General features: G+C 40.2%; 1 protein-coding gene across 5 annotated transcripts in view; it reads left to right on the plus strand.

Annotated features, from left to right (window-relative positions):
- IRAG2 (inositol 1,4,5-triphosphate receptor associated 2) overlaps positions 1-13,915 on the plus strand; it is a 1,168,119-nt gene that overhangs the window by 713,964 nt on the left and 440,240 nt on the right. The window lies entirely within an intron of this gene.

Below are 13,915 nucleotides of genomic sequence, written 5' to 3' on the forward strand. Positions count from 1 at the left end.
GCTAGGGGGTATTGACAAGTGTTTTCAGTAGTTAGAGCTTGAACTTGTACAGTTAAAGAGTTGAACACTGTTAAAAACTCCTGTACTTTCACCATCATAACGACCAAACGGGTGCTTGTCTGGCATCACAGTCTGTCTGGTCTAACAAACCACAATCTTCTGTCTTAAGTTGGGTATCTGTGTTCCTAAACATGGCCTGCTACTCCTAGAAGTTTGCTAGGGCTCCAGGTTGATACAAGCACGGTAGAGAAGCATCAAGTAAAAGAGCTGCTAGGCTAAAAACAATCTAGTGATTAATCAAAACAAAAATACTTTGGTCATCCAGTAGGAAGAACCAAACTGGAAATGCGAGCAGAGAAACAAAAAGCATAAAATAGGGCAGTTCACTGGGAAGAACCCAGAGTAATTAAAAAAAAAGAATAAAAAGTTGCCGCGCACAGAGTTGTGCTCCCACTCTTCTTATATAGCGCAGGTTTCAGGAAGTCATAGCAAATAGTTTCCAGCATAATAGCTAGGGAAAACTTCAACAAGGCAAATGGACCCAAGACTTATAACAGAAAACCTGGTCTGGAGCTTTCAGTCCTAAAAATTTAAAGAATCAGAAGCTGCTTAACAAACCAAGTTAGAATTGGAAGAGGTGCCGACATGCAGAGCAGAGGCAGATAGACTTAGAAGGTAGCAAGTGGCCAAAAAACACAGCAAATTTCTGCTCATTGCCCGAGGTAGAGAGACTCACACTGCCCATTCCAAGTCTCCAAAGGAGCAGGAGAGAAAAGGAACCCCAGACAAATTATTAACCAAATAAGAAGGCATTAGTAAAAGTGTGCCTATGCCGGGAATAATGTATGCTGTGTATTGAGAATTTCCATGCATTAGTGGAGTTTAGGACTTTCAATGATTTTATATGATGTTGTCGGCTTTAAATTTTAAATGTATTCTCTTTGGTAAAATTATTATCTGGATCCAATGCTGGCATGCTACCGTCTTGTCTCCCCTTAGTTTCTGGGAAAGTAATGCATTCCATCTGGATGTTACTTCCATCATTCTATAGAACTGCAAGAACGTATTGGTCTGTTAGGTACATATTTCTCAATATTTTCAGCATTTTCCAATACATTGTCTACGTGGATTCCAGTTGTTCCATATTGCGGTCTATTGCCCTTGCTAGATGTGTTTTGACCAGAAATGATTGCAGGGTTTCCTCGGGACAATGAACTGGGCTGGCCTATTTATTATAAAAAAGGAATTAAGACAAATCTTAGAATTAAACACTTGGAGGGAAAATGCTCCACCTCAGTGTGCAGAGCGAGAGAGGGATATATTCATACCACGTGGATAAAAGCATCTAAGTCCTCAGTGAAATTGCACCAGGGAATGGTCCTATAGATTGAAACATTTGTAAGGAATTAGTCTAAACATTTTAAATACAAAGTCATGAAAGCATGGAGAAGTAGAAATGGATTAAAAACACGTTTAACCCTTACTTATGGTGTCCTCATATTGGTTCAAAATTAGATAGTTCTTTCAAAGTCTGTTTTTTGGATTATTTCGAGATGGCTTTGGCTCTCACAAGATGGTTCCCGATCCTTTCCTTTTTTTTTTTTTTATCGAAAAGAGGTCTCCAGTTTTTAGGGTAAGTTTGATAAAATGCACCAGTTTTGATTGATAATTTTTGTCAAATTATTAGTATTAGTACAAAAGGTGAAAGCCCATATTATTTTGTTAGACCTCCTGTCTCCTTTCAAAGAGGAATTCACGTGAAGTGAACCAAGTTCTTTTTTTTCTAGCATTTTTAATTAGTAGTTTTTATGTAGCCAAACCTTCCTTCTACAATAATATTTTTGACAAGATATCTGCTGTTGGAAATATTCATCCTTAGCTGAACAGTTCCAATGAGCATGTAGAAATGACTCTACGGCAACTTATCTCATAGACTTCTCAGGTGGGTGGAAGTGCATTATTTCTGCCTGTGGGCTTCCTGTATATGGATATACACAAGATATTAGTGTGCACAAAAATGTTTGTATCCAAAAAGTTGCTATATGCTTTTTCTTTTGACACACGGACCTGATGTCTGGTGTTCGATTGTTTAACCATTCAAAGAATTGGTTCAGGGAAGAATCCTTATCTGTTCAGATAAGAAATATGTCAATGATATAGCGAACCCAAAGATAAGATGCTCAAGAAATGGATTGTTGTATACAAATCTTTTTTCGAATTGGGCCATAAAGAGTATGGCTGTCTCTAGACCAAAGGCTCTCCCCACAGCAGTGCCCTTGACTTGCAAAAAAAATTTAACTACATGGATTCCAGTATGTGTACATAACTTATCTTATTATTATCCGCATATTCCTGGTACATTTTTAGGCGATGCTCTGATAGGTGGCATCATCTGGCTCTAAATTGACTCTGTTCTGGCCTGGAAGTGATGCAGTGTAGATGTAGATGAATATTCGAAGTACCCCTGCTGATGTCAGATCCTTTCTTGCTGCATATTATGATAGGGACCAGGAGCTCCACTCCCATCATTGCCTCCTAATGACTCCAAAAACTCTTCTCAGTTTTCCCCCCATCAAAAGCAACAAGATTCAAGATCTGCTGTGACTTCAGGAAACGGATGTTGGCCCCGATTCAAACAGTATGTGCCTTTGGTGCATGGGCTCCAGCCAGAATACAAAGTTGTGGGACCAATGCACCCAAAAGTAATTGGAGACTGGGAAATTAAGCTCTAACTGTGTCTTCGTAAATAAGAATAGCTCATGGGCTTCATTTAGATCCTGCTCCAAGATGCAGAACCTGTCCCAGTCCTAAGGCTATTGCTACAACTGCTCTCTCCACTTTCTACTCATAATCTTTGGAGAAGTCAAAGCTCAAACACTAGCACTAATAAGTGAAGGATGATCCTACCCTCCCCCCCCCGCCGTAGTAGTTATATTTTGATGCCCTTGCACTTTTCTGATTGCAAGTCTCACAACCATTACTAACACACCATGAGTTTCCCAGGCCAACCTCAACCACAGAGCAAATTGAAGCCTTCAAGGATGCCATGCTTGCAGATTTTTTGTGCGCTTCCATCTTGCTCTGGCATGCCTATGGGCCCCACGGAATACCAGTACCCTCTAGTTTGGTTACTGCTGGTGGGCCCTCCCTCCAAAACAACATTTTGCTGTGCGATGTGTTTCCTGGCATAAATTTGAATTCTGTTCAGACTTCCAATCAGATCCACACCGGTACCTACTCCACTAGTACCACTTGATGATTCTGGTGCTGACACTAATGTAACACCCAGACCCAATGTCAGCAAAAGCTAAGTCCTGCTACGAAATCACAAAAGTGTGTCCAGTTGCCATGCAATTAGACTCCAACCCGGTGCCGCTACCAAGACGCAACTATCAGCAGGGGCTCCATTTTCTTTTTGGTTGCACCGCTGAATCGTACCACAATAGGATGCACCCAAGGATACTGATTTAGTGAAAGTGGATGATTAGTTGGAGAGGATGTGAGTTCTCAACAAGTAATGGCACAATGTTGTACCCAGTCTAGCTAGATCTCAATAACTTAAACCTGTTCTTAACCTTTGGTAGCTTTAGCATTAAGTAGGCAGGCTTAGCTTAGGAGAAAGGTGTAAATAATGTATCCGTTCTAAAACAGTTAAAAAGTAGAAAACACAATAAAATACCATTCCAATTTCTAAAAATAGAGTAACCAACAACAAATAGGTAACAAAATGACAAACATCAGATGTAGGAAGCAGGAGATATGATTTTTATAATTTTTAAGTACGAATGGCATCTAAATGTGCCTATCGTGCTTATCTGGTAGTGCTAGACTGGGTCCTCATCAAAAGTTAAGGTCAACCATGAGCTACTGCCGGTTTGATACAGGAACTAGGTTTATCCCAGGCAAAAGTGTACCATTTGACTCCGATTTTGTGGAGGAGAATTCTTGACAATGGGCTATCGGCGGGTTGCGCTGCAGGTTGGGTCCAATGGAGGACTTAATGATGGCAGCAGGCGAAATGCGGCTCCTCAGTGTGAGCCTTCCCTCTGCCGGAAAAACTTTGCACGGTCCTCACTGATGGTGGGAATCTCAAAGACAGGAATCTATAACCTGGAAAGTCTGGTCAGATGCTGTTCAACGTCGGCCTCAGTAAAGTACCTCTACATTCAGACTTAAAAACTTTCTTGAAGTCTAAATCCTTTCAGTGGGGGATACCGGCAGGTTGAATCCAACCAGCAATTCATTATCCAGGACTATGACTTCGGCATTGTCCTGGTGTCCGTTGGTTCTTTGGATGAAAAGTTCTGAAAAAGATTCTCAGATTTGCAAATTGTAGTATCAGAGGAGTGCACTCTAAAACCAGCCAAGGGCCCAGGACCTTGTGGGCACCACTTGAGGTTAGAACTCTCTCAGAAGCCACCTGCAGGGTCCAGGTTATATCCAATTGAAATGGGTCAGCTGATCTCTTGGAAAAAGTAGGCTTCCTGCATCTTTTGTGGCCGTGTAGCTTGACAGGTGAGCCAACTGACACTTGGAGTCGATTTCTTCATCCTGAGTTTGTGTGGCTGTAGGTCTAGCCCTTGGGGTCCGTTTCTACAGGTTCAGCAGCTGATGCAATCTTTCTTCTGTCCAGATATGTTATGAAGAAGGTACGCAGGGACGTCACATTTATATCTGGCACTAACTTGTGACTGGGGACTTACCAATAGAGAAAAGGTTCCCAGGGCCAACTGTATCGTCTCTGACATACATCATTTTCTGGGGGTATGACCCTAAACATTCCCACAGTGCACTGTCTCTAAATAAAACAAGGCAGAACCCTTTTTTCCCTGGGCAAAGCTGTGTGGTTTGTCTAGGGAAATGAGAAAGACACCTTTCAAACTCTTTTGAAACAGCTTTTCCCCCCATTGGAATTGATACCATTCTGACTCCCTAGGCAATGGAAAGGGGAGGCCTATGTTTGAGTTGCATCTGCCTGTGACTGCATGTACCCCTTTGAAGCTTCTGCAGTTGGTGGGCATATGCCAAGGTCATCCTGTAAGGAGGCGGTCACACCCTCACACCCAAGGCCTTTTTGTTTCCTCTCCAGGAGGCCCTTCACACCTCTTTCCAGGGGGAAAGTAGCCTGCCAGGTGACAGTTTGTAATTTGCTCTAAAATGGCTACCAGTGGCTGTAAACAAAAAAGGTGTGACTTTCTAAAGTTACTATTTCTGAACTAGTTTGACTTTATCATTAAGTTGGAATTTGTTTAACTAGAAAAAGGTGTTTTGAAGTAGTTTTCTAGCTAGTGCTATTCTGAAGTTTGCTTTATTAGGTGTAACCCAGTGTTTTCTGTGGTACAGCTAGCTTTACTTCAGTAACAAAATGGTTTGGGATTTTCTTCAATGTAAGGATATGTAAAAACATTAAATACATATATCCTACCTTAACGTGCTGTGCACTCTTCCCAAGGGCTAGCAAGGTCTACTTTAGGGGTGAATATCTACTATTAGGTTTAGAAGTGGCATAAGGGTGATTTTTAGAGGCCGAAAAGGCAATTTTAAATCTGCTCACTTAGTGCTGCGACAAGCCTAGAATCGTGCTTTGTATGGTCACTTTAGTGGAGGCACAATAAGCACTGCAGTCCACTAGTGCCATTTAACTTACAGACCCTGGGCACAAGGGTTACCATGCACTAAGGAATTATAGGCCAGTTAAATGTGGCAATCAAGATTTAAACTTATTAAACAAATTCTAGGACCCCATATTATCAGGGTCCAATCGAAAAGAGTCCTAAAACTAAGCATCAGTCCAAAACAATGGGGGGTGATCCTGAAGAAAGAGGTGTTTTCTTACACTTGTGGTGATGATGGCGAGGGATTGCTTGCTCAGCCCTCACACTGATGATACTCTATCTCTTAACTTAAAAAATGAAATGTTAGTGGCCTTGACTCTCATTCCGGGCCATCAATTGAAGAAAGTGACTCATTTGTAGTAAAGAACTTGATAGATGGAATTCTTGAGTCCTGGGTTACCTGTGCTCTGGTTCATTGAGGACTTGGTTCATTGATGACCTGGCTTGGCAGTTTGGGCTGGCCTGTTCTCTCTCTCCCCCCCCCCCCCCCACCACCCCGGAGCAGGGCTGATTTGCATATAGCTGGGCCCAAACTGAGGTGGCATAGTGTGCAAAATAACGATATACTGGGATGCGTCCCTGAGTAATTACGAGTGGCTAAGATTAATCCAAGCATTCCATCCTTCATTTATCTGTATACTTTATTTCATTTGTAGTAAAGGCACAGGGGGTAGTTAAGATACTAGAGTTGCAGTTGCCCTCCACTGAGACTAAAACAAATGAATTAAAGGTGATTCTCCAGCCTGTGCCAGCGAATCAGAGCCCTTGCTTCCATTGAGTGACACCCTCCCTAATGCCTTGATGGCTACCTAGTTTAAGTGAAGTTCTTCTTCGCATATAAATCAGGTGATAAAGGCTTGCACTAGGTGATGCAGATTTTCTGACCAGACATCTTATTCCAGAAAGTCTCATTGCATAGCTTTCAACTAGTAAGGTGATTTGCAACTAATTGCCTGGATAGAGATTTCAAAAGGATTGATGCTTCTGATAGGCAAATGTTTAATTCTGCCAGCCTGGTACTGCAATCTTTATTTTGGGTCGATAGTCCCATGCCCTTGAGACATGGCTAGCGAGATCTTGTAGGAATGTCTTGGAAGACATTGGTGCCTGCTTATCTCGGACTATCCATGATGAGCAAGATGCTGCGAAATAAGCCTTGCGTGGAGACATGAATACCACCGATGGTATTCGCAGAGCAGTTAGAACCAGTTTTGTGCTCCATATGAATGCCATAATAGGGCCAACTAGATTTTCTGGCAATATGCAGGCATCACTGGTGGACCTGCCCTTTGATGGGTCTCTTCGCTTCAGCTAGCAGGAAGACACTGTACTGGAGCTGTTTAAAGAAAATAGAGCCACAGCACACTTCTTAAGACTGTTGACTCTTCCAAAGAAACTTCCCTATCAGTACCATACATTTAGGGGTTACTTTTGGGTGCTAACCTATGGGCAGCAACAGCCTTTGCAGGCAGTGATGCTGCTGACATCCCAGTTTTTTTGTGCCTCTTGCACCCAGGCCAGCAGAGGCACTGGTCCTCCACCACTGATATAACAGCCAAGAAGCAGTTTCAGTTTGTCCTATGTGGCTCAGTCCTGACCTGTGAGGGCAGAATTCAGTACTTCCTCTCAGGTTAGCAATCCATCATATCGGACAGATAGGCCTTGCAGATTGTTCAAATATTCTTCAGAACGAATTCAAAACACTCACATACTGCTTTTGATGCCCCAGTAACACCTTAACCTGGTCTTGACGGTCCTCATGTTTATGCCCTTGAAGCCTATGCATACTTGCATGCTGTGTATATTATCTATGAAAATTGTCTTCCAAATTGCAATACGCCAGCTCGTTGTTTCAGTAAATTGCAGGCACTTTCGGTGGAACCACTCTACACCATCTTCTCAGGCAAATTGGTACTGATTACTTGTATGTCTTCTTTGCCTAAGGTTGTAGCTTCTTTTCATGCCAGCTGTCAATATTGCTACCAGCATTCTTTGTTCCCCCTCAAACCTTCAAAGAGAAGAGGTCCCATCAACAGTAACCAAAGCGGTATTTGAGTTTTTACATTGCTCGTACCAATGCCTATCGCGTGGATCAATATCTGCTACACAGTGGCCAATACACAGCCCCAGTAGTTTTTGAGAACCCATTCCACTAGGGCAAAGGGTGCTACTACAGTATTTACTTGGTTCAGCAAGACATTTTGGTCTGAGTTCTCTCCATATGCCTATCTGCTTTTGGGTGGTACTGCTTTGGGATACATTTTCAGGGAAGTAATCTGGGGTTAGAGGTAGCCTTCAAAAAAACAAGTTACTTACCTTTAGTTACTCTTTCTGGTGGATACTCCAACTAATGGCATATTCCTACCACCCCCCCATTCTGTGGAGAGGTTCCAAGTTTGTGATCACAATACTGTTGCCTACAATTGTTTTACATTCCAGATCTGAGGGTGCGGAAAGGGTAAAGACAAGAAAATGTTAGATTATGGAATGACGCATACATGCCTACGCTATTGCACGTTAGAGGCAGTTTTGAGTCAGTGTGGAGTTACATGGCGCATCAGTGTGATCCAAATAACTTTAGAGAGAAAATTCTGAGATTGCAGGGCCTGCACAGCAAATGAATGAGCAAGTGATAGGAAGCCTAGATCAACAAGATATGTTATACATTTTCAGGGTTCCATATAAAATACATTAAAATACACTCATTATAAATTAAATCATTTACATAACCATTTGTTATCCTGAATCTCTAGCATGTGTAAAATCTTCCAGGTCCTTTGCCGGCTATCTCTCTGTTATATAAATGTCTTGCACGCTGTAAGAGTTAGACAATGTTTTTTAAAGTCCTCTTCTGTAAGGCTAGAAGAAGGCGTAAAGAGTGTATATAGTAATATATATGACTGGAAAGCTCAAAAGTCAAGTAAGTAGTTACCTTCAGATGTGCTTACATTCAACTTAACTGGGGATTAGGGATGCCAGTTTAATTACCACCTGGCATTGGTCTGAGGCAATTAATGCGATCACTCACCTAAGGCCCTTTCTAAATTCTTGCATTTGACAACTGTAAAAATCTAAGTTTAGATCTGCAAAAAATACCCCTTGTTGATATATAAAAACAAATATCAAAATGCTTCACCCATTTCAATAAATTGATTACAGCTCCTTATTGATTGATAATCTATTGTATCAAAATGAAAAGCAGTGTGATTAAATATTGTGTGCAGGTGATATTCATATCTAAAAAGACATTGATCAGTTACAGTGGTAGTAATTACAGAGGTTTGACCCAAGAAAGGGGAACCTGCCAGCTAGGTATACAATGTATTCTGATCAACAGTTCCATTGGGAATTCAGTAAGAGGATTGTTGTTTAAATTGCAACTCTCAGTTGTCATTCATCATATCTTAATTTACTACATGGCTGTTTGGTTTCCTGATGCATGCTTATGCCCACCGACCTGTGACAACCTCCCGCACCTCTTATTGATAAAGTCTCATATTGATTGCCGAATATGCTCATTTGAGCCCACTGATAGCGAGGACTGGCAATCACTGCCTGAAGTGGCAGAGAAACTGCTATTTCAGTCACAGCACATTGCCCCCCCAGTTTGTGTCCTCATACACATCTGTCTACACTACTTGAAGCCGCCTAGAATTTGCTTGGAAGCCAGTTGGAAGCTGGGACCTGCGCTTTCTTCTGAGTTTCCGGTTTACTCCTTCCCCACACTTTGCTCCTGCTCCATGGCCTTTGCAAATCTTTTTGGACTGATTCTACATTGAGTTGCTCTAGCTGGGTCTCTAAATGTTAGGCCAGGTGACCAGTAGTGGATGGCTGCCAGTAGAGTCACATGAAAGGTATGAAAGGCATTGTAATGAGTAAGAAAATTCTTAGGAAATAGAAAATACCATAAAAGCACTATGGAGCATTGGAAGCATTCCTATTAGAATCTGAGGATCTGTTTCTTAAGTCCTAAGGACTGAGTGATGCATCAAGGTGTATATATAAGGGGAATCCTGGGTATCCACAATAGAGGACTGTGGATGATTAAATACCACTTGACATTTAACAGGTGGTGCTCCCTACCTGGGGATTTGTCTTCCTTGGAGGTCCTTTTTGTGAAGCATCTCACAGTAATTGTTCATTTTTTAGTCTGGATTACAGACTAAACAAGACCATTATTCATTTTATTTTAATTGTTTAGAGGGAGGGGGCATGTTATGATCGACTCTCCCATTACTCTTTTACCCCTGGGTGTATGTTGAAATCAAGAGCTGTTTTTGTAGCACTCATACATAACATAAGATTAAAGATGGGTAAAAAGTGAATAACAGATGTTAGTCATGTCAAGTTTGTGATTGGCGTCATAGACAAATCTAGCTTTGGTCTTTTTTCCATTTGATGTAGATCAGATACATTGAGTGAAAAACATCCCTGTTATTTTTCACCTATCTATTTTGTATGTATAGGTGTAAAATAGATAAAAGATTCAGAAATGTACTACACGTTTGTGACATGGAGTGTACTGTCATGGGAACTGAAGCAGCTGGCAGATGCTTCTGACATGTATGAGGGTATTCTTGCTGATGTGCCCTTGTGCTTGCTCAGGGCGTACAGTTGGCATTTTCGTTAGCTGAATCTCATTTTGGTCCTTTTTATGCACAATGAGATGCATAACACATTCCTGTAGGTCGAAACAAAGTATTGATAGTGAAACTGAGTTCATGAGTGCTACCAACGGTTATTTAATACAGTGATAAACTTAGTACTTAGTTTGAGCTGGAGGTTTCCGGTGCTCAGCACCAGTACTTCGTCAATCACCAGCACTTATGATAGCCTGCCACATGGTGGCCATCTTTGTTTAATTGGGTGTTGAGCACAACATCAGTTATTTAATAATTCAATATACATTATAATGACTAATATCTGCCACCTAAAGCTATAAGAATAGCTTGGGTGGTACCTATTAGTCATTTTTAATGTATATCAAAAGTCTGAATTGTCACACTTGTAAAGGTGGGATGATTAGCTGTGTTAGCACAGTCAGAAATTAAGCACTGGATAAACTGAATAGGAATACTAATCCCTGCAAGAAAACCTCACATGGTAAAGTTTGAGTAATGGCTGATCTTGAGTTTTGAGTAACAAAGTTGGATAAAGACCAACTTATGTTGCTTTTAACAAAATGTATTCATTTGTTTGAGTGAACATATAAAAAAATGTTCCCATATCTCATTGTGTGCTCATACAACGAGAATTCGATGAATTTCTATAACTTTTCATTTATGCTGCTTCACCTTTCTATTGGAGATTAAGGTGTTATGGACTAATGCTAATTTTTTTACATCCTCGTGTATTTTTGTCCTTTATTGATACTTTGCGTTGGGGGCGAGATAAACTGACTTCCAACATCAATTTATTCCGCTGGTTTCCACTGATTGTACAACAGCTGCTATTTGCCCATCTGATGAGCAGGCAAATTTTTTTTTTTAAAGAAATCTTCCTCTGATAGTCTTTCACTTTGTTTTCTAGGTTTTTAAACTTGTCATTTGCAGTACATTATTAGATGATATACTGTTGTCATAGAAGTGCTCTAATCACTCACATAATGTCTCTGCTCAACCACAAAATGGTCTGCCTATAAATGTTTTGCATGGAAGAATGGATTTCAGTCCATGCTTGCTCCTTACTCTCCAGTCCGGTATATATATATATATATTGTACCCTGCAGTGCCTACCAAGAGAAATCACAATTGGTCCTCTGCAAGTCCCTCTTTTCAAACCTATGTGATTGAATTGTGGAAATATGGACTAATTCAAATGTAAATACACATGTAGAATTAAATTTTCTCTCATTTGCCATAAGTTACTTTGTTCACTTGTGATGGTTTCTATTTATTCTGTAATGTTTTGCTCTGTTTTTGTCCTTTTATAAAAATGTAATAAACTTGAAGAGAATCACTTTACAGTTGGTATTTTGCACTGTTTAACAAGTAGCATAATCTGGAAGGTGTCACCCAACTCAAGTTATTTTCAGAGCAAATAGATGTCTGGTTCCATTGAAATTGCCTTATGCAATAATAGTGTCTAACAGCGATAGTTCCCTTTTCCGCAACTCTTTTATCAGAGCTTTTCATAACGATAAAGTCAAAAGATTCAGAAAAGTACTACACGTTTGTGACATGGAGTGTGCTGTCATGGGAACTGAAGCAGCTGGCAGATGCTCCAGTCATGTATGTGGGTATTCTTGTTGATGTGCCCTTGTGCTTGCTCAGGATGTACAGTTGATAGAATGAGTGAGTTGGCACTAACAAGTAGGAACCTTGATTTTTAGGATTCACAATTTCTCAAGATTTGCTTACTTTTTATTAAACATTGACCCAAAATAATCGTGGTATTTGTTTTTTTCGTGCTCAGTGTCATCTGTGTTTTTAATCCTCTCCAATAGTGTATTGCTTGGCAGTCTGGGAATTTTATTAACAAGAGAGGAGAGGCAGTGTGTGCTATCGAAACTTGGATTTTGTGTGGAGGACAGGAATCAAAAGATCTGAAATGAGTAATAAAACAGACAATCTATGATGATCACAGATAATGAGGTGTTAGGGTAACTAAGAAGATCATTTCAGTTAGGTGTAAAGAAGATTTTATTTTGTGATCCATTACTGCAAGAGGTGATACTAATGATGCACCAGAGAGGGATGAAACTCTACAGCTATTAACTGGTCAACAGAATATCTCTCTGGGACATTTCAATAGCATATCTAAACTTATTCTTGGGTGATGCCACCTGCATAGTGGATATTATGCTAATTTAATTATTCAAATATGTTATTCACTAGTAGCAGCCCTACAATTCCCTTCTTAATAAAATGTATCTTCGCCTTTATATTTCACAAGTATTTCTTGTTACATATACAGCAGACTTCTCCAACGAGTAGCTCATGAGCTACTGGTAGCTCTCCAGCTACCTATAAGTAGCTCTCCTATTTGCAGCCCAGCCTAATTAATCAAAAGGGTTTGCTTGGTTGAATTAACATATGTATAACAAAATTGAAAAGCGTGCATTCGAGTCGAAAATGTGAGTATTTCAGGACTTGTAAGCTGATGTTAGGAGAAAAATGGTTGAATTTCCAATTCAACAAATCCAGTTAATGACTTGGGTAACAATAAACATTACATAATCTCCATGATCCTCTTCAGGGTGAATGTGTGCTTTATAAAAACGCATTATGCAAATTTTTTTTAAAGCTCATCTCTTAGTGATAAATCAAGTGGCGCTGGTAGAGACATTAATTTTGGGCTTCGCAGCTATGACTGTTTTGTATTACTCGTGTAGAGGCATTCCAAACGAATAAATCCTGTTTTATTTTACTGCTGACAACCCTGCCTTATACACTAAAGTGCTCACTGCTGAATATCATGCATGAGTGGTCACTAATTGAATCTTGAATTATGTGGTCACTCTTACAAATCTAATAATATTGGTAGCTCAGGATGATTTTCACTGAACATTCTGAGATCTTTATACAGACCTAATGTTACCAATTTAAAATGCATAGAGTGGGCTTTGGCTCCACACAGATGAGTATTATCTTTCAACTCATGTTATTGGTGGTTTGGTGTATCTTTTCACTTCCTGTGGTCTGCTTGGATTAAAATGCGTGAAAGACTTATGATGCATCTCACCACTCATTTTGTACAGAAAACACTTTTGTTTCACTGCATCAGCTTGTTTTTGTGTTCTAGTCTAGACTTGTATGCAAGTTTCTCTCTTGCACACACACACACGTTTACATATATGTATAACCCCACACACGTGTATGGGCACATAATGCATGGGGCAACTAAATGACTTCATAACTGAATTTATTTTCATATCCAGAAAAAAGCAGCCACATTGCCTCAACGCTAATCACCCAGCAGTCTAAGATTGGCTACAAAACAGTGCCCAACTCTACTATTAAATCCCTAGGTTTCATGATTGACTGAAATGTTTAAATGATCCCTCATATCAATAAATTAGCCAACTTTCATGTACATCAATTAAAATGATTAAAACATATTTTGTTCATTATCAGTTGGCAACGGCTGCACAAGGTCTGATAATATCAAGAATTGACAGCGGCGATTTGGGCAGGCTTACCAGCAATCTCCCTATCCCCAATAAAAGCACTCTTTCAAGAATCCGCACATCTCATAGCAGAGAACAAAATATGTGACCATATCTGTCCAGTCCTAAGAGATTTATTTGGCTTCCTTTCAAGGCTAGGATCAATTAAAAAACCTATTTCCCCACCTGCAAT

Source organism: Lissotriton helveticus, chromosome 1_1, assembly GCF_964261635.1.
Source record: "Lissotriton helveticus chromosome 1_1, aLisHel1.1, whole genome shotgun sequence".
NCBI classification, from domain to species: domain Eukaryota; kingdom Metazoa; phylum Chordata; class Amphibia; order Caudata; family Salamandridae; genus Lissotriton; species Lissotriton helveticus.